This window comes from Crinia signifera, chromosome 7 (genome assembly GCF_055691185.1).
Source record: "Crinia signifera chromosome 7, ASM5569118v1, whole genome shotgun sequence".
NCBI lineage: Eukaryota > Metazoa > Chordata > Amphibia > Anura > Myobatrachidae > Crinia > Crinia signifera.
Window position 1 is genome coordinate 35333298 of NC_139223.1, and position 20399 is coordinate 35353696.

Below are 20399 nucleotides of genomic sequence, written 5' to 3' on the forward strand. Positions count from 1 at the left end.
GTACCAAATCTATTAATACAAGTATTAGTATATTGCTGCCCGTACCCAGTTTGAAATAGTGTGCGGTAGTTACTACATGGCTCAATAAAAATATGAACTGCACCAGGCAATCACTGACTTTTGTCTCCAGAGCCTGCCGGATTCACACAACACATCACCAACTGCCTACCAGAAGCTGCAAACCACGTCACCAGGGTTAAGTGGGACAATATCACCAGGGTTGAGTCAGAGCATGTCACCAGAGTTGAGTCAGACCACGTTACCGGGATTGAGTCGGACCACGTCATCAGGGTTGAGTCGGACCATGTCATCAGGGCTGAGTCGCACCACATCTCCAGGGTTGAGTCGGACCACGTCACCAGGGTTGAGTGGGACCACGTCACCAAGGTTAAGTCGGAGCACATCACAAGGGCTGAGTGGGACCACATCACCAGGGTTGAGTCAGACGACGTCACAAGAGTTGAGTCAGACTACGTCATCAGGGTTGAGTCGAACCACGTCATCAGGATCGAATCATACCACGTTATCAGGGTTGAGTCGCACCACATCACCAGGGTTGAGTCAGACCACATCATCAGGGCTGAGTCGCACTATGTCATCAGGGTTGAGTCGGACCATGTCATCAGGGTTGAGTGATACCACGTCATCAGGGTTGAGTCGGACCACATCACCAGGATTGAGTCGGACCACGTCACCAGGGGTGAGTCGGATGCATCACCAGGGGCAGTTAGGTAACTAAGTCTGTGATGAAAGTCATTAAGCCTGGGGCTTGTGAAATGATTAGCCATGGTCATCCTGGAAATGTATCATTGGCTTAAGTGTGTGTGTGCCATTCTATAGACTTTCTATTTATATATAAATACACACATACACACACACACACACACACACATATATATATATATATATATATATATATATATACACACACACACACACAATATCAGTGGTGTCAGATCTCAGAAGGGGGAGAGTAAGCCGGCACCGTAGGGTTTTTTACACAGTGCTACTGCGGCTTCAAGCTGTGGTGATGGGCATGTTCCAATCAGTTTCAGGAAGGGGGCCCCCAAATTAATGTCTTGCTTAGGGCCCTATGAGGTCTAAATTTGCCTCTACTGGGCAGTAGACAATCTACAGTACTTTGGTAACAGTCTTGTATTCTTGTATGTGCTGGGCTGTTACCGTGTGTGGGGGGGACCACAAATAAAACCAACTGACAATCATTTCATATGTTTTAAAAATGACAATGCATCAGGATCCAATTACCCTTTTTTGGACCGCAGCCCCCTCCTAAAAACCCTAAGATCTACAGGTACCAAATCTATCAATATAAAATGAGGAAGGGGCACTCCATAGTGTATTAAATGTTTATTCAATTGGGTACCATATATCAGCCAGATTAGTATATTGCTGCCCGTACCCAGTTTAAAATAGTGTGTACTAGTTACTACATGCTCAATAAAAATATGTACTGTACCAGGCAATCACTGACTTTTGTCTCCAGAGCCTGCCGGATTCACACAACACATCAACAACTGCCTACCAGAAGCTGCAAACCACGTCACCAGGGTTAAGTGAGACAATATCACCAGGGTTGAGTCAGAGCACGTCACCGGAGTTGAGTCAGACCACGTTACCAGGATTGAGTCGGACCACGTCATCAGGGTTGAGTCGGACCATGTCATCAGGGCTGAATCGCACCACATCTCCAGGGTTGAGTCGGACCACGTCACCAGGGCTGAGTGGGACCACGTCACCAGGGTTGAGTGTGACCACATCACCAGGGTTGAGTCGGACAATGTCACCAGGGATGAGTGAGACCACATCATCAGGGTTGAGTCGGACCACGCCACCAGGGTTGAATCATACCACATCATCAGGGTTGAGTCGCACAACATCACCAGGGTTAAGCCAGACCACATTGCCAGAGTTGAGTCAGACCACGTCACCAGAGTTGACTCTGACTACATCCCCAAAGTTGAGTCGGACCACTTCACCAGAGTTGACTCTGACTACATCACCAGGGTTGCCTCGGACAATGTCACCAGAGTTGAGTCGCACCACGTCACCAGGGTTGAGTCGGACCACATCACCAGGGTTGAATCAGACCACGTCACCAGGGTTGAGTCGGACCACATCACCAGGGTTGAATCAGACCACGTCACCAGGGGTGAGTCGGAGCACATCACAAGGGCTGAGTGGGACCACATCACCAGGGTTGAGTCGGACGTCGTCACAAGAGTTGAGTCAGACTACGTCATCAGGGTTGAGTCGAACCACGTCATCAGCATCGAATCATACCACGTCACCAGGGTTGAGTCGGACCACATCACCAGGGTTGAATCAGACCACGTCACCAGGGGTGAGTCGGAGCACATCACAAGGGCTGAGTGGGACCACATCACCAGGGTTGAGTCGGACGACGTCACAAGAGTTGAGTCAGACTACGTCATCAGGGTTGAGTCGAACCACGTCATCAGCATCGAATCATACCACGTCACCAGGGTTGAGTCGGACCACATCACCAGGGTTGAATCAGACCACGTCACCAGGGGTGAGTCAGACCATCTCACCAGGGGGAATCAGGTCACAAAGCCTGTGATGAAACACATTAAGTCCAGGCCTCATGGCGTAATTACCCTTGGTGAACCTGGAAATACTGTATATCGGTGGCTGAAGTGTGTGTGGCATTCTATATACTGGTGGGAGTCACGGGAAGGGACAGGACTAAATGCAAAGATTGCAAAATTTAGGGTGTATTCTTATGTTGGGTGGGGACTAATGTCAAGATCATCTAAAATCACCCCTGAAATCCTGCAATGTCTCCTCTATGTGTTTCTTCTAGAGAGATAACTGACAAAGTAGGTGAGTAAGGTGTTAAATGGGCATAATCTAACCAAGAATGAGGGCCGACTGTAAAGACGTCTGACTTTGGTGGCAGTGCAACATGATGGCCAAACTCAGGCAAACACTTACAAGGCAAAACCATGCCATGTAAACCATGCCACTTACAAGGCAAAACCATGCCTTGTAAAAGCGCAATTGCCGAACTCTGGCAACATTACATCTGGCATTTACTGACATGTGGAAATTATTATAATGATCTTAAAATAAAGAAACAAAAAAAAGGAGCAGGAGCATGGGAAGGGGACAGAACTAAATGACAGGAACGCATCATTTTGCTCCACCCACTTACTGTGGACCCGCAAATGACAAATGTGTTTCCCTATGTTGGGCCAGGGTCTAATGACAAGATCATTTGGCCCCACCCCCTGAAGTGTCCTGCAAACTTCTCTCCAGTCTTCTACTAGAGAGAAAACTTACAAAGTAGATATGTCTGATGTTATGTGCGCATAACCCTACAAAGTATTACTGTCATGTTGAAATTACTATAATGATCTTAAAATTAAAAAAAAAAATGTTTTTTAGGGTGTTTTGTTTGCGAATGCCACGGCTGAACGAGTGACCAGACCTGATGTTTTTGCTAATGAAACTTTGCTCGTTTCAATCTTAATTAAAACTGAAGTGGAAGATATAACTGCCGTTGTTGATGCCATTACAACTGTTGCTAACGAGGTACACATGTGTGATACTTAATCATCTAAAAATGTATTACAGACATATTATTACTGTATGTTAAGCAGTAACTGGAAATGTTTTACGTCACAGCATCTGCAGTATATATTTTGTCAGTGAACCTTTTAACAACATCTATTTATGTTTGCAGGCAAGTCTGTCCAATGACAACAAAACCCTCATTTTGAAGACGCTATTGGCTGTGGAGCTGAAGAAGTTGCAATCCAGCTTTTCCACCTATACCACACAAAACTGGACAATATTGTTTCAGACCTACTTCTTGAAGTTAATTCCATACTTCAACCAAACTCTTCTTACGCGTCTTCCACTGAACATCTCCTGCTCCTCCTATCAAGCAATGTAAGTATGATACCAGCCAAAAAGCCCCTTTTTTGAGCACATATTCATTTGAAACAAACGAGAACAATGACTACACAAATAAAGTGAATGTGTTAGAAAAATGTGTTTTCTAGAAAGTTCTGTTTAAAGAACCAGTGGACTTTCCATTATTATCTTGGTATTTCATATCTATTTAATTTTCTGCCACAGAGTGAAAGGATTTAACCTTGTGTATTCATCACTGACACAAGGCACCAAGCAAGAGATCTACAATGACTTCATTAGGCCATACCTAACGGGACATTCCGGTGCTACAGGTACGTTCTCCGAGACTCAGCTGTTAGCTGCTGGTACTGATATCTCTCATCTTAATCTTTTTCCTTTTATTGATGTGATATATTATTACCTTTATTCTTTTCACGTGTAGGAGTTTCTTGCAATGCCGTAAGCTATGAGATCTGGGTTACCATCAATTTTGGACATTTTATTATCTATTCATCGGGTAACGACCTCTTCATGTTCAATACAAACCTTACACAGGTGAGAGTTTTTCACATATGCTATGGTTAATATTATGGTTATTATGCTATTTTAACACAATTTCCTCCAAGGGGTAAATTCAGGGCCGGCAACAGTAATCCTGGGGCCCGGTACTCTGACATCTCTGGTGGCCACCCCTCAACACACACATTATATGAGATGTGTTTTTGCTGGTGACTGTGAGTAACAGTCACCTTACGTGAACACTTTACTTCAGGCATGTCCAAACGATGTCCCTCCAGCTGTTGTAAAACTACAAGTCCCATCATGCCTTGCTACAGTTTTGCTATTAGAGAAGGCTAAAACTATTGCAAAGCATGCTGGGATGTGTAGTTTCACAACAGCTGGAGGGCCATAGTTTGGAAATGCCTGCCTTACTTGATGTGTGTAACCAGCGATGCGGTCAAGAAAGGGGGGGCTGCTGGAGGAGCTGGGAGGGGTGGGGCATTGGTAATGACCATAAGTGATATTTTAAACAATATCGCTCAGAAGGGGGGAAATGAGCAATATAATCAAATATCATAAAATATTGCCTAGTGTGTATTGGACTTAAGTGAGAGAAAGGCCTGAGAGAGAGAGAGAGGGGGGGGGGGCAGAGAGAGGCAGACCAGGATCAGAGAGAGAGAGAGAGAGAGAGAGAGATAAAGACAGGCAGACAGACAAGGGTCAGATAGAGAGAGAGACAAACAGACAAGGGTCAGAGAGAGAGAGAGAGAGAGAGAGAGAGAGATGGACTGGGGTCAGATAGAGAGAGAGATACAGTAGGCTGGTTCAGCGAAAGAGACCTACCAGGGTCAGAGAGAGAGACACCAGGGTCAGAGAAAGACCATGGTCAGCGAGAGAGAGAGCGAAAATAGAGACAGACCAGGGTCAGAGAGAGAGAGAGAGAGGCAGAGACAGACCAGGGTCAGAGAGAGAGAGAGGCAGAGACAGACCAGGATCAGGGAGAGAGAGAAAGAGCAGGGACAGAGAAAGAGAGAGAGAGAGAGAGAGAGACATTAGCCACAGTAAATTATGGCAGTTGTTTGAATCCGTCCTATAGCGGGAGTATCTTTATAAATAGATTTATATGTCATATAATGAATATATTTTTTGCGCATGTGTGCAGAGACTATAACTGGTGTTAAGCATACAAATCTACCCTCCCAGAAGCTGCAGGAGTCCTTCAATTTTGTGAATAATCCATTTTGTGAATTTGTGAATTTTGTGAATGCATGTTACTCACTGGCAACCACCGGAGCATGGGAAGGGGACAGGACTAAATGACCTAAGCGCATCATTTTGCTCTTCCCACTGTGGACCAACGAATCACAAATGTGTTTCCTTATGTTGGGGCAGGGCCTAATGACAAGATCATTTGGCCCCGCCCCTGAAGTGTCCTGCAGGGACTCCTCTCCATTCTTCTACTGGAGAGAAAACTTTCAAAGTAGGTACGTCTGATGTTATGAAATTACTATAATGATCTGAAAATAAAAATAAAAATTTAAAAAATGTTTTCTTAGGGTGTTTTATCTCCGAATGCCACGGCTGATCTAGTGACCAGACCTGATGTTTTTGCTAATGAAACTTTGCTCATTTCCATTCTAATAAAAACTGAAGTGGAAGATATTACTGCCGTTGTTGATGCCATCACAACTATTGCTAACGAGGTACACAAGTGTGATACTTAATCATCTAAAAATGTATTACAGACATATTATTATTATTATTATGTTGAGTGACTGGTAAAAATAGCATCTGCAGTATATATTTTGTGAGGGAATCTTATAAAACCATCTGTTTATGTTTGCAGGCAAGTCTATCCAATGACAACAAAGCCGTTATTTTGAAGACACTATTGGCTGTGGAGCTTAAGAAGTTGCAATCCAGCTTCTCCACCTATACCACACAAAACTGGACAATATTGTTTCAGACCAACTTAGTGGAGTTAATTCCATACTTCAACCAAACTCTTCTTGGGCTTCTTCCAAAGAACATCTCGTGCTCCTCCTATCAAGCAATGTAAGTATGATACCAGTCAAAAAGCCCCTTTATTGTGACCACATATTCATTTAAAATAAATAAGAACACTGAGTACAATAATAAATTGAATTTGTTTTCCAAAATTTCCATCTAAAGAATAAAGACCAATGACCGTAAAAATATATAAAACGTTGCCTTATAATCTTGATATTTTATATCTTTTTCATGTTCTGACACAGAGTGAAAGGATTTAACCTTGTGTATTCATCGCTGACACAAGGCACCAAGCAAGAGATCTACAATAACTTCATTAGGCCATACCTAACGGGACAGTCAGGTGCTACAGGTACGTTCTCCGAGACTCAGCTGTTTGCTGCTGGTACTGATATCTCGCATCTTCCTCTTTTTCCTTTTATTGATGTGATATATTATTACCTTTATTCTTTCTTATCATTTCATTTGTAGGAGTGTATTGCAATGCCGTAAGCTATGAGATCTGGGTTACCATAAATTTTGGACATTTTATTATCTATTCGTCAAGTAACGACCTTTTCACGTTCAATACAAACCTTACTCAGGTGAGAGTTTATCACACATGTTATGGTTAATATTTTGGTTATTTTCTTATTTAAACACAATTTCCTCTAAGGTAGTGGTTCTCAAACTCGGTCCTCAGGACCCCACACGGTTCACTTTTTCCAGGTCACCTGACAGGCGCACTCATGACTGACTGCAAAACATGCACTGTGTGGGGTCGAGGATCGACTTTGAGACCCTGTGCTTTAAGGGGTACATTTACAAAAGCTTCTTAAAATGTAAAGAGGTGATGTTGCCCATTGCAAACAATCAGATTCTATTTATCATTTTCTAGGATGCAATAGAGAAATGATAGACATAGGGGGTATTCAATGTCGGGTCACGACTGTCGGGCTGGCCCAACAGCCATGACCCTGTCCCATTCTCGGTCTGCTTGACCGAGATTTTCCAGGCGGGATTCAATGTCCCTCCTGCCGAGCATCGAGAAGGGGGCGTGGCCGCAAGAAGCAACCGGGAATCGGCGAGCTGCGGCCCGGGAGCTTGCCCGGCCTTTCTTGGTAGAGCATGTCCGACTGCTTGTGAAGTCTGGCATGTTCTGCTGAGATCGCTGTTCAATGCTGTTGAGGAAGGCAGCATTGAAAAGGGCCCCGCAGCCATCTCCACTGTCGAATAGCGGCGGGTGATTGAACCTCCCCCATGATCTGATTGGTTAATATGGGCAACATCCCATCTTTTCATTTTTAGAAGCTTAAGTAAATTTCCAAGTGAATTTTGTGCATTGGACTACTTAAAATGTTAGTATTCTCAGTGATACAATCAATATACCTGAATATAAAGAGTTTAAAAGAGAGAGGAGGGAGGAGAAGAAGAGAGTTACTTTTAAATGAGATTAAATAGAAAACAATGCCCCTTCTGTGTATTATTTTGGACAACACACCAAGGGGCTTATTCTGGTTCACTCACAAAGGCAAATTCTCTCTCTAATAGACAAAACCATGTGCACTAGGGCGGAGTGAAAAAAATTGAAATTGAGCTACTCAAAATCGGCTAGTGTGGGAACGTTGTGACTTGATCTAAATAAGAAACGTGCAAAAGCATTTTGATCTGAGTCAACATCTTCGGTACTTGTGTATTTTGGTGGCGCCCATCGCATCGCATACCATAACGCATACGATGGTATGCGATGTGACGCGATTTCGTTCGATAGTGTGCGATGGCATACAATTTTTAAAATTGTATGCCATTGTACATGGCATACAATGCCATACGATGCGATGCGATTAAACATTGTATAAGCACCCTAATGGGTGCTTACAATGTTAAATGCACCCCCACGCCACCCCCCACTATAAACGTGAACCCGAAGCGTGGCGAGCGCAGCGAGTCTGCGAGGGGCGGCGGTACGCGTCCTACGATCTTTTCATACCCCCACTATCCACGTCGGCGTGGAGTTGAGAATAGAATAGTGTGGCGAGCGCAGCGAGCCACCGAGCCCGAAGCGTGGCGAGCGTAGCGAGCCCCGCGAGGGAACGCGGATACCTGTGAAGCCCGTGAAGGGACGCGATTACCTGTGAAGCCTGCGAAGGGACGCGATTACCTGTGAAGGTATCCGCGTCCCCTCGCGGGGCTCCCTGCACTCGCCACGCTTCGGGCTCGGTGGCTCGCTGCGCTCGCCACACTATTCTATTCTCAACTCCACGCCGACGTGGATAGTGGGGGTATGAAAAGGTCGTAGGACGCGTACCGCTGCGCTCGCCACGCTTCGGGTTCACGTTTATAGTGGGGGGGTGGCGTGGGGGTGCATTTAACATTGTAAGCACCCATTAGTGTGCTCAAAAGCACCCTTTAGGGTGCTTATACGATTTTTCATCGTATAGGGGGTCAAAATTGCGTCGCATGCGATGCGATGCGATGCGTTCATCATACGATGCACATCGGGGGCGCCGCTATAATACACAAGTACCACTTCTTCTGTTCTGGCAAGAGACCTAAAGTTTCACTTTTTTTAGGTGAAAATAATGAAACCTATGTAGATGCTCCGATCTAGTTATAATTATGTCAGGATGTCTTAGAGTGGTTTATTAATATACTTTAGCATAGTAAAAAACAGTACGAGCTTGTCCTAGTGCAAAGTGACTGACTTTGGTGGGAGAAAAATCCCTAATAATTGACCCATTTTCATGGTCACAATTGTGAATATTGTGTGTTTTCTCCTGAATGTGTTTATATTTTTTATTTTTTATTTTTACAAGATAACACACAAATATGAATATATATATATATATTCGGGCTTTAAGTGCAAAATATTACAACAGTTAACAGACAGTTATCAATGCAGTAAAAATCACACCTTTCCATATACAAATTATTACACCATCTATTTACTTTCAATAATTAATCTTCTATTGGTTTATATCTATACTATAATGTCTCTTATGTTTTGACTGTTTGTTAACCGTATGCTTTTAATCTTTTCGGCCCATACACTTCCAAACAGTGAACTCATAACATGACGAACATACAACAATAGACAAGGAAATTTCAAACTCCTACCCTAGGGCAGTGAGTGGATTTATAGGAGGGGTGGGGAAAAGATCTATATCCAAGGGGGGGGACTGGGTTGCTCGTTGTTCTTTAGAGCTCGCGTTTCCTTTATCTGATTATATCTGCGTATGTAGCTCCCTTTTATATTAAAGCCAATAACCTTCTATCAGTGTGGTTATGAAAGGGAGTTCATAATAACTTTTCAGCAAATATCCACATCAAATAGTGTTTAAAATTACCCTTTGGGGAATGATGGCTGGTTATCAAAATAATCTCTCTATTTTTCTTAATCCTCCCCTTTTCCTCTTTCTCTTCAATCCTCTATCTTTTTAACCCTAATATCCCCCTCTATTTACAGTATTATTCGACTTTTATCCCTTTATTATAAGCCAGACCTCCTGATTACTATCACTTTTCCCCTCCCAAAACCCGTAAAAATCCCAACAAGAACCCACATACAGACTACACATAGACAAAACACTTAGCTGCTCCTCCTTCTCTCTCCCTTTTGTTCACCGAGTAATGTCCATCACGAGGTAGCTACATTACCTATGAGGCAGGTTAACATACTCAGCATATTTTTATATAATCTATTAATACTTATATCTTAATGATTCTTTTTCATCTCTGGTAGAGTCCCTTCTAACTAATTGATATTACTTCTAATATATTTATAAGACCTGAATTCGTCCCATAGAGTCACTAATCGTAGATTGGAGAGGACAGGAATAGAGCATACCATACAGTTATTGGGGGAAGGGAAATGTGAGGGGGGGGGGGGGAAGGAGTGGTGTTTCCATGATCCCGACTATTCTATTCAATTGGTCTCCGACGCCTAAGCTAAGCTTCTCTATTTAAGTTCTCCCTGCCCTTTTGGTCATATCAAATTATAGAGTTGTGGAATTCTGCCCACGGCGTCCATACTTCCCTAAACAGGTCCATTTTCTCCTCTACCATGGCTGCTAAATATTCCATTTGATAAAGATGCCACACCGTCTCCTTAATTGCTGGGATAGATGGAACCCTATTTGATTTCCAATGAGTAGCTATTTTTATTTTCACAGCACTCAATATAAACCATATTAGTTTTTGGGACGTTGTTATAATCCCTGGAATTTTTAAAGGGAGCAGTACATATTCAGGAGACTTAGGGATCTCTATATTTGTAATTTGCTTAATTAAATCTAGTACTAATTTCCAGGTTTGTTGAATTTGTGGGCATGTCCAAAAGATATGTGAGAGATCCCCTCTATTCCCGCAACCACGCCAGCATAGGTCGCTGGCCCCAGTGTATATATGACTTAATCTATTTGGGGTCAAATACCAGCGAGAATATATCTTATAAGAGTTTTCTCTATAACGAATTGACTGGGATACTGATATCAGATTTTTTCTGATCCTCCCCCAATCTTCTAGGGCTAGTTGTTTCCCAAACTCTGACTCCCATATCAATTCCTGTGGGAGGCGCTCCTCTTTATGGTACTTTAATAGTATTTGGTACACAGTTGAAATAATACCCTTAAATGTTGCCCTTTTCAAGCATAGTACCTCAACTACCGTATTAACTTGGTTCTTTCTCGCCTGCTGTGAGTGAGAGAGAAAGCTATTTATCTGGCAATATTGATAAACGCTTCTAGGCGGAATGTTGAATTTTAGTGCTATTTCTGAAAACGGCGGGAGTCTACCTGACATTTCTAGTTCGTTTAGGAATAATATATTTGTTTTTGACCAGTTTTTCTTAAAGGATAATTCTTTACTTACTGGGAATTGGGGATTGTCCCACATTGGTAAGAGAGCATTAGGAGTGTTTATGATCTTATATTCTTTAGTTATTTTATCCCAAAGGGACAGAGAGAATTCAATAACTGGGTGAGCTTTTTCCCTGATAGGTCTGTTGCTTTTCGGCACCCAGAGTAGCGTGGATATAGTTGATATATTCCCTAGTTGCGCCTCTAGTTTGACCCATCTGTGTGTTTCTTTATTTGAGTGCCACATCACTAGTTGTGATATTTGGGCTGCATAGAAGTAAAGTTTAAAGTTAGGTACCCCCAGCCCACCTTCCCTGGTGCCGTTCTGTAATGTCTTAAAACGAACCCGTGGTCTTTTCCCTGACCATAAAAAGTGGGAGGTAATGCTATGTAGGTTTTTAAAGACCAGGGGGGGGACTCTAATAGGGAGGGCTTGAAATACATATAGCAAGCGTGGGAGGACGTTCATCTTCAAAACGTTAGCTCTTCCCGTCCACGAAATATGAATTTTGGCCCAGCCTTTTATATCGTTTGAGATCTCATTCAGTAATTTAGGATAGTTGGCATCATATAACTTATGATAATTTCTTGTAATATTGATGCCCAGATATTTCAGGTGACTGTTTCTCCACTTACATGAAAAAGTGGTGGCCAAGTTTTCCTTTAAACTTGGAGGAAGGTGGAGGTCCAGAATTTCGGTTTTTGCTGAATTCATCTTGAAATTCGAGATCACCCCAAATTCTAGGGTAGTCTGGAATACTTTATTCACTGACTTCAGCGGGTCCGATAATGTTAGCAAGATATCATCCGCGTATAACGCGATCTTATATTCCTCTGACCCGATCCTGATACCTCCAATTTCCTTCTCATTTCTAATTTTAGCCGCCAAGGGTTCAATCATGAGTGCAAAGATCATGGGCGACAATGGGCACCCTTGTCTAGTTCCGTTATTAATTCTAAAGGGGGATGATTTATTGCCATTTATCGAAACCACTGCCATGGGATTTTTATATAAAGCTTGAATTCCCTGTAGAAAACGCCCACAAATTCCAAATCTAGGGAGTAGCAGATCCATATACCTCCATGAAACCCTGTCAAAGGCCTTCTCCGCGTCTAGGCCCATGACAAGGGCTGGGGTTTGTGTTATATTAATAGCTGAAATGGTGTCCACTACTCGCCTGATATTTTCAAAGGCCTGTCTATTCGGTATAAAACCCACCTGATACGGGTGGACTAGTGAATCTATCACTTTTGCCAAACGATTTGCCATAACTTTAGCAAAAAGTTTAAGGTCGGTATTAAGCAAAGAAATAGGGCGATAGTTACTACATACTGTGGGGTCACGGTCTGGCTTGGGAATCACTATTATTTCGGCTAATGTTGTCGCCTGATCCAGGGGATGTCCCTCTAGGATCGAGTCAAAAAACGTTTTTATCTGTGGGGCCAAAATTTTACAAAATTTTTTATAATATATGGCTGAAAATCCATCGGGACCTGGGGCCGATGCGTTTTTTAAAGTTTTAATGGTGGCTTCGATTTCCACTAGCGAGATTGGTGCCTCTAATATTTCAATTTGAGGCTCCGTTAAAGACGGTAAATTACAAGACTCCATAAACTCCTTAAATCTCACTTCTGTTTCAGCTTTACTAAGTACATTGGGAATATTATATAAATTATAATAATAATCTCTAAATGTCTGCGATATTCCCCGTGGATCATAAATAAATTTATTTTTGGTATCTTTTATGGAGTATATGCGATCTCTTTGCCTGCGCTTTCGAATCCGATAGGCTAACAACGAGTCCGCTTTATCTCCTTTTGAGTAATACTTATACTGAAGCCACTTCATTGTTTTTGCTGTTTTTTCCGAGTAAAGCTGAAACAGTTGATTTTTTAGAGCCAGTAGTTTACTTAGTAGTCTTTGATTAGGGTTTTGCTGATGTCTAATAGTTAAAATACTGATTTGTTGTTCAAGTTCTTTCGATAATTTCTCGTCTTTAATTTTTTGCGCTTTGGTTAATTTAATTAGATGGCCTCTAATTACCGCCTTATGTGCCTCCCAGGTTATTGCTACAGGAGTGTCTTCCGTATTATTAAATTTGAAGTATTCATTTAGAGACCCTTCCAGGACCCTTATGTAGTCTTGTTTAGTGAGCAGTGATGAATTCAGTCTCCATTTAAAGCCCGCCGTTTCTATCTTATTTAATCTTATTGAGATGAACACAGCCATATGGTCTGTCCAGACCACTGGGACTGTCCATGCTTTGACTAGGTCCCCCACTGTTTGAGCGTCTACAAAAAAAAAATCTAGTCTTGAATAAACTTTATGCGGTATCGAATAATGAGTATATGTACGTTCATTGGGGTATAATGTCCTCCATGCATCATATAAATTATTTGCCCTTATATTTTCATTTAACCTTTTAGATTCTTTACTAATTAGAAGACTATGTGGGTTCGGGGCTTCTCTATCCCATTTAGGGTCCAAGATAGCATTAAAGTCCCCCCCAATAATTATTTTCCCTTTTGCCCTTTTATTAAGCTGTCTAAAGAAGTCACTGTGAAATCTCCCTTGTTCTCCATTCGGGGCATACACCGAGGCAAGTGTAATCAACTTATTTGCTACTGCTAGGACCAAGATGTTATATCGCCCTTTAGGGTCTGAATAGGAATGCTCGATTTTATAAGCTAATGTTTTATGCAATAAAATTGCTGTACCTTTTTTTTTTTTCTCAAAAGTTGAATAAAATGCCTCCGGATACTGCCCCAAAGCCAGAGTAGGGTGATCATCTAAAAAGTGGGTTTCTTGTAACAGAATGATCTTTATATTTTGTTTTCTAAAGAATTGGGCTGCCATCGCTCTTTTTCGTGGAGAGTTGAGACCGTTAACGTTTAGAGTCATTATGTTCAACGTCATGGGGGGTGCCATCTTTGGCCTCTATTGACATGCTGACTCTTATCATCTATAGTCTGGGTCTGGAAACACCTATGGAGGGGTGGGGAAACATTTAAGACATTACATATACATTTACACAACATAACACAAAAACCTTTTGATGCGACTCGTCGCATCCCTCTTACCGTTAATCGTACCTAAACGGTTACCCCAATCTATCCCAGCGGAGGTCCTATCTGCTCTAGACAGCCCTTCGTATAGGTTGGGGTTGGGGGGGGGGGGGGAATATATATGGTTTGATCAAGCGAACAGTAAATTCTACCCTCCATTATGTCCAGTTCATCTGAGCTTTGACACATACAAATAAAGTAATCTAATGATAGCGCAGATGGTTAATTTGCTCGCCTCAAGATGATAATCCGGCAAGGGGCGGGACGAAAGGAGAGAGAGAGAGAAGAGAAAAAAAAAAAGACTTCCTTTATCTTACGTTTATAACTAATATTTACTACTTAATTTTCTAGTTGGTATATCTACTCGCAATCCCTCAGACCACCCTAATATCTAAAGTGCAAAGTGCCCTAACTATTTTAATCCTCTAAAATCATTTGGTGTCTTTACCAGTTCCAATCTAATAAGTCTCAATTTATTTAATAAACTGATGTATGCAGTGCAAACTAGTGAAGGACCTTTAAAAAATATTTGTCCAGTACTAAGTGAATATTAATTTACTGTAAGTGTATGAGGGCCTCCCAAGGGCCCATTACCCAAGTTTATGTGTGAGTGCTAAATTACTGAGTGTTATTTTATACTATTCCCGTCTAACCTCAAGGGATTGGGGCAAAAAAAAAAAAAAAAAAACAGTTTTTATATAAAAAATATATAAGAAACAGAGTTACACATTTACAAATACTAAATTAAGCTTAAAAAAGTCTAAGGGATCAACAAATCCTCTACAAGTAATATCAAGGTTATTTCTGAGACCAATCCGCTCTAGGCGGTCTCCCCCCAGTAGTAATTGTTCTAACAGCTTTAGAATTCTCCTCATCCGATCCAGAGCCTAGCCCCAACTCCTTGAGGGTGACCAGGCCTGAGTCCGGTTCTCTCAAGGTGTACCTTTTACCATTGTGGGAGAAGTGTAGGGCAAATGGGAACCCCCATCTATACATAATTTTCTGGTCTCTCAGAGCTCTAGTTATAGTTCCCATCTCTCTTCTTTTTCTCAAAGTGGAGGGGGCCAAATCCTGAAAGATCTGTATATCAGAGTCTTTGTAATTTGTCAAAGGGGTTATTCTGGTTGTCTCCAGGATTCTTGTCTTAATATGATCATAATGCAATCGTGTTACAATGTCTCTAGGCGGTTGGTCCGTATTTGGAGTTGCCCTCAACGTTCTGTGTGCCCTATCTAACGTCAGGTCTTCTTCTTTGCATCCTGGTAATATCTGTTGGAATAGTCCTTTTAGGTAAGTGGGCAGGTTCTGATTATCAACCGCTTCCGGGACATTTCGGATTCTCAAATTTTGCCTCCTAGACCTATTCTCGAGATCCTCGATATGATCTTTCAGCGAGTTTATTTCTAATTTTGTTTCTTTTAATTCTTGGGAGAGAGTTTGTTGAAAATGACAAATTTCGTCTGATTTTTGCTCTATGGCGTCAATTCGTGACCCCAATGATGTCAACTCTCCCTTCAGTTCTGAAACTGCCGCTTTCAGTTCTGTTTTAAATGAGTTGGTAATCTTCTGTATGAGTACCTCAAATGGGTCTGCTTCAACCAGCTGTGATGAATCGGACCGTGATATTGAGCTAGAGGGGCTCGCTGCTAGATGCGGCGAGGGGGGTAGTTGGGGGGTTTGTTTATTGCTTTTTTTTGTCCCAAAGAAAGCGGATTGCTCTGGTGGCGGGTTCTTTCGGTTTTTACCTGCCATTTTTACCATTTATGGGCGAAAAAAGCCCTTTCGCCTTCTCCTGATATCCTTCTCCTTTTATAATTCTTTTTCCTTGTTTTTATTATTTTCTCCCTCCGCCTTCCAAAAAGAGAAAAAAAAAAAAAAAAAAATTCCAAAAACAAAAGCTCTCTCTACTCCTCTCTCCCACTCTTATCTTTGGAGAGGTATTTGAGGATGCATTTTTATTCAATCATGCATTCCCCTAATATTTTTGCTTTTTAGGCTCTGTCACTTTTTAAGCCTTCTAACCCCATATGGGTTACTGCACCGCCCGTCTCAGTAGGGTTATATGGCCTTAATCTGGGGTTATTCCCAGATAGCTGATCGTTTCTGAGACGCTAATATGAGGAGAGCACAAAAAAACTCCACACAGATCGGGGCTTTATAATATTGGCAGACTCTGTTTAAAATATTCTGCTCCTTTATGGCCTTTTTTTTTTTTTTTTTTCTTCCCCTCTTTCTCTTCTTTTTGTTAACAAAGTGAGGGATTAAGCCCTTTCATCTGTGTTTTTATATTAGTAACAGTTACCTTCTGTGCAGATGTTAATCAGAGCTATAGATCGTGATGCTAACTCCACAATTCCTTACTGATATTATTCTTACCGCACCAGGGTTCTGCCGATTCCACGGGAAGGCAATACTGAGTTTCTCCCTTCCCCCACTCTGCCCCCACCTCAGTCCGCAGCACCCAGACTGGCCGGGCACCCGACTCCGAGATATTATGGGCACCGGGGGAGGTTTATAGTTCACTTTTCACAAGTGGATGTGTCTCCTCTTTCTTACCCCCACCTCGACCTGCGATATCCCACTCGCGCCGATCACCCGGCTCAGAGGCGCAGGGAGGTGAATGGGGCTGCTGTCCGATCGGGGCTCTAAGTAAGCTGCAGGGCTCCCTCGCTTTCAGCTTCTCCGTTGGTGCTCCGTTTGTCTCCGGCTATCAGGCTCAGCTGCAGGTGCTTTAATCGAGGAACCCCCGTTCTGAGGCGGGGGGGCGATAAGATAATATGCTGTTCAGTCCCCCGCTGACCTTCAGATGTAGCGTGGGCCCTCGGGGTTAACTTCCGCCACCTCCTCTGTGAGCGTCAACCCGATGCTCTGTTCGGCGTCTTTCCTCCCTTTAGGCTTTACTGCCTCAACCCGCGGCGCCCAACTGATGTCGAGCACCCGGCTCCGAGGCAGCTAGCCAGTATGTCGGGTAAGCGCTGATTTCTCAAGTCGGTAATCCCGGCAGCCTCCTATTCTCCTCTCCGGTATAAGGACCTTGCACGAGGCGCAGCGCTCCAGCAAACACTCAAGCGCGCGTCCGTGCGGCTTCCTCTTCCGGTCACTCCCCCCCACCCTGAATGTGTTTATAATAGAAGAATCACAAATACCCTAAATGGAATTTCAGGACACTGTGTGATATATAACACTGCCTTTTGGCTCTTATTCAGAACTGATCGCAGTACAAATTTGTTCTCAAAATAGACAAAACCATGTGCACTGCAGGTGGGGGAGATGTAACATGAGCAGAGAGAGTTAGATTTGTGTGAGTTATTTTGTTTCTGTGCATGGTAAATACTGGCTGCATTATTCATTTCAATATTTCACACTGCAATTTAGATTTCAGTTTCAACACACCCCGCCCAAATTGAACTCTCTTTGCACATGTTACATATGCCCCACCTGCCTTTCATACATTAGATGTATTTGTTTAATACATCATAATACACATCAACATATATATCTGTTAATATATTGGCTTATCTTTTGCATAATTATATGCTGTAATGCACCCCAATCATGCTCCCAGCATAGGGGATGCAAAACAGTTTTTCAGACCAATTCATGTTTAAAATAAAATGCTACAAGCAAAGACAATAAACAAAAGTGTTTTAAATACTGCACCTAAAGAACAGAGTGTAATGCATTGTTTACTGAACTTACTGTAGCATTCAGTAAAGAGTTTGCTGGACATTAGAAGACACAGGTGTGCATTATTCTATTTAGGGCAAACAAAAGGGATTTACCCTGATTTGTTGCCCCAAGGTTTTTTCTTGGTCCCTTCAATTACAGAGCATCCTCTCCAAATAAAAAGGAGAAAACACAATATTCACAATTGTGACCATGAAAATGGGTCAATTATCAGGGATTTTTTTTACCGCCAAAGTCAGTCACTTTGCACTAGGACAAGCTCGTACTCTTTTTTACTATGCTAAAGTATATTAATGAACCACTCTAAGACATCCTGACATAATTTTAACCAGATCGGAGCATCTTCGTAGGTTTCGTTATTTTCACCTAAAAAGTGAAACTTTAGGCCTCTTGGCCAGAAGATGTTGACTCAGATCAAAATGCTTTTGCGCGTTTCTTATTCAGGTCAAGTCACAACTTTTCCACACTAGCCGATTTTGAATTTCTCAATTTCAATCAGGGTTTGTAAAGAGCAAAAAAAGAGGATTGGTAGAGATAAGAGGGTGCACTCTAAGTGTTCCTTCTGTAAATTAACCCACTATTGAAAAAGAATTAGAAATATTTAGCTTATAGGATATAGGATACTCTGATAATTGTATGTGAGGATTCAGTTATTCATTTCCTCGTCATTATTCTCCTTACTTATATTTTCGATATTTCTTATATTGTTTGTATGTTCCCCTTATTTGAAAGATATGCTCCCCGCTGCTACCAGTCCCTTCCGCCAGTCCCCAGCACGGGGCCAGCGCATGTGCAGTAACTTTATACATACTGCGCATGCACTGGCCCAAACCTCCATGGGCTGCCTTTCCAGTAGCCCCCGGAGGAATATTCAGGTTCCTGGCTCCGCAGAACCCATTTTGGGGTCTGCCCCGCAGTTGCGCACTAAGAGGCATCCCGGAGAGAGAGGGAACACCTCCCAATGGGACTGCCTTGAGTGACTGCCAGTCACATTAAAGCCAGAGCAGTCTCACAGACTGCATCTGGCTTCACTTAGGCAGAGAACAGTGGCAGATTTTACCTGGGGGGCTGCAGCTATGCAGCCCATAGGAAAAACCGCCACTCAGTATTATCACTGTGCGCAGCAGTGAACAGACACAGTTGTCTTATATATTGGTTTTATCTAAGACTTCTTATGTCATATTCATTAGAATTCATATGGCAGCATTAACATAGATTATTGTGTGCTAGTGTCTGTTATCTGTCACATTCAGACTGCACACACCTGGTTCTCCTTCACAGCTCTCAACGTCAACTGTGTCTCATAAGCTGGTTTAAGACTTCTTACAGTATGTCACATTCATTAGAGTTCATATGAAAGGGTAGTGTTAGCACAGATTATTGTATGCTGGCGTCTATTGTCTGCCACGTGCGGCATTATCGCAGTCAATGTTATTTCATAAGCTAATATTGCTTTAGAGAGGGGTACACATTTACATTTATTCATAAATTATTTTATCATTATATCAGAGTACTCCTATATCATGTGCCGATGCGCATTTCACCGGGAGTTCCAGCTTCTTCAGGCCCTGAAGAGCCTCTGTAATTTATACAAAGGAAAACTCGGTGCGGAACAAAAACTTTACGCCTAAGAAAAAGTAACATCAGGGTTGCCTACTTTCCAGTTGCCCTCTCTGGTAGAGGGCAGTCAGTTAGCCAAAGAAGAGGGCGGAGCCGGAAGTCATGAAATGAAGGGGGTGTGGGTGGAGGCGGGGCTCAAATGCTGTGCTGTCGTTTGGGGAGTGGCCATTGTGATCTCGTCATTGTGGCCACGCCCCCCCTTTGCAATGTTAGGGTTTCAGGCATTGCAGAGCAGGGGTGGGGCCAAAATGACATGTCATCGGGTCCCTGCAGGCCTTACTGTCTGGTTGGAATTGTGGGAGGCTGGGGGGATTCCAGGAGGCTTGCCCACCTTCCCGGGGGGCCAGGAGGCGAACCCTATTTCCGGGAGCCAGCATTTGGAATTAATTGAAGAGCACCTGAGGTTGATTAGCCACAGTAAATTACCGCAGTTGTTTGAATTCCTCCCTAAATTGTGACCCCTTTTATAAATAGATTTATCTGTCACATAATTAATCTATTTCTTGCACATGTGTGCAGAGACTGTTTTTATGCATACATGCCTGCCCTCGCAGAAGCTGCAGGAGTCTCCTAATTTTGGGGTTAGACCCCTGCAGCCCATGAAGAGTAGGAATCTCTCCCACATCCTGCCTGCTAACCATTGAAGCAAGCAGGAATGCATGTTACTCACTGGCAACCACAAGTAGTGTGGGAAGGGGACAGGACTAAATGACTTCAAAGCATAATTTTGCTCCACCGACTCACTGCGGATCCACGAATCATAAATGTGTTTCCTTATGT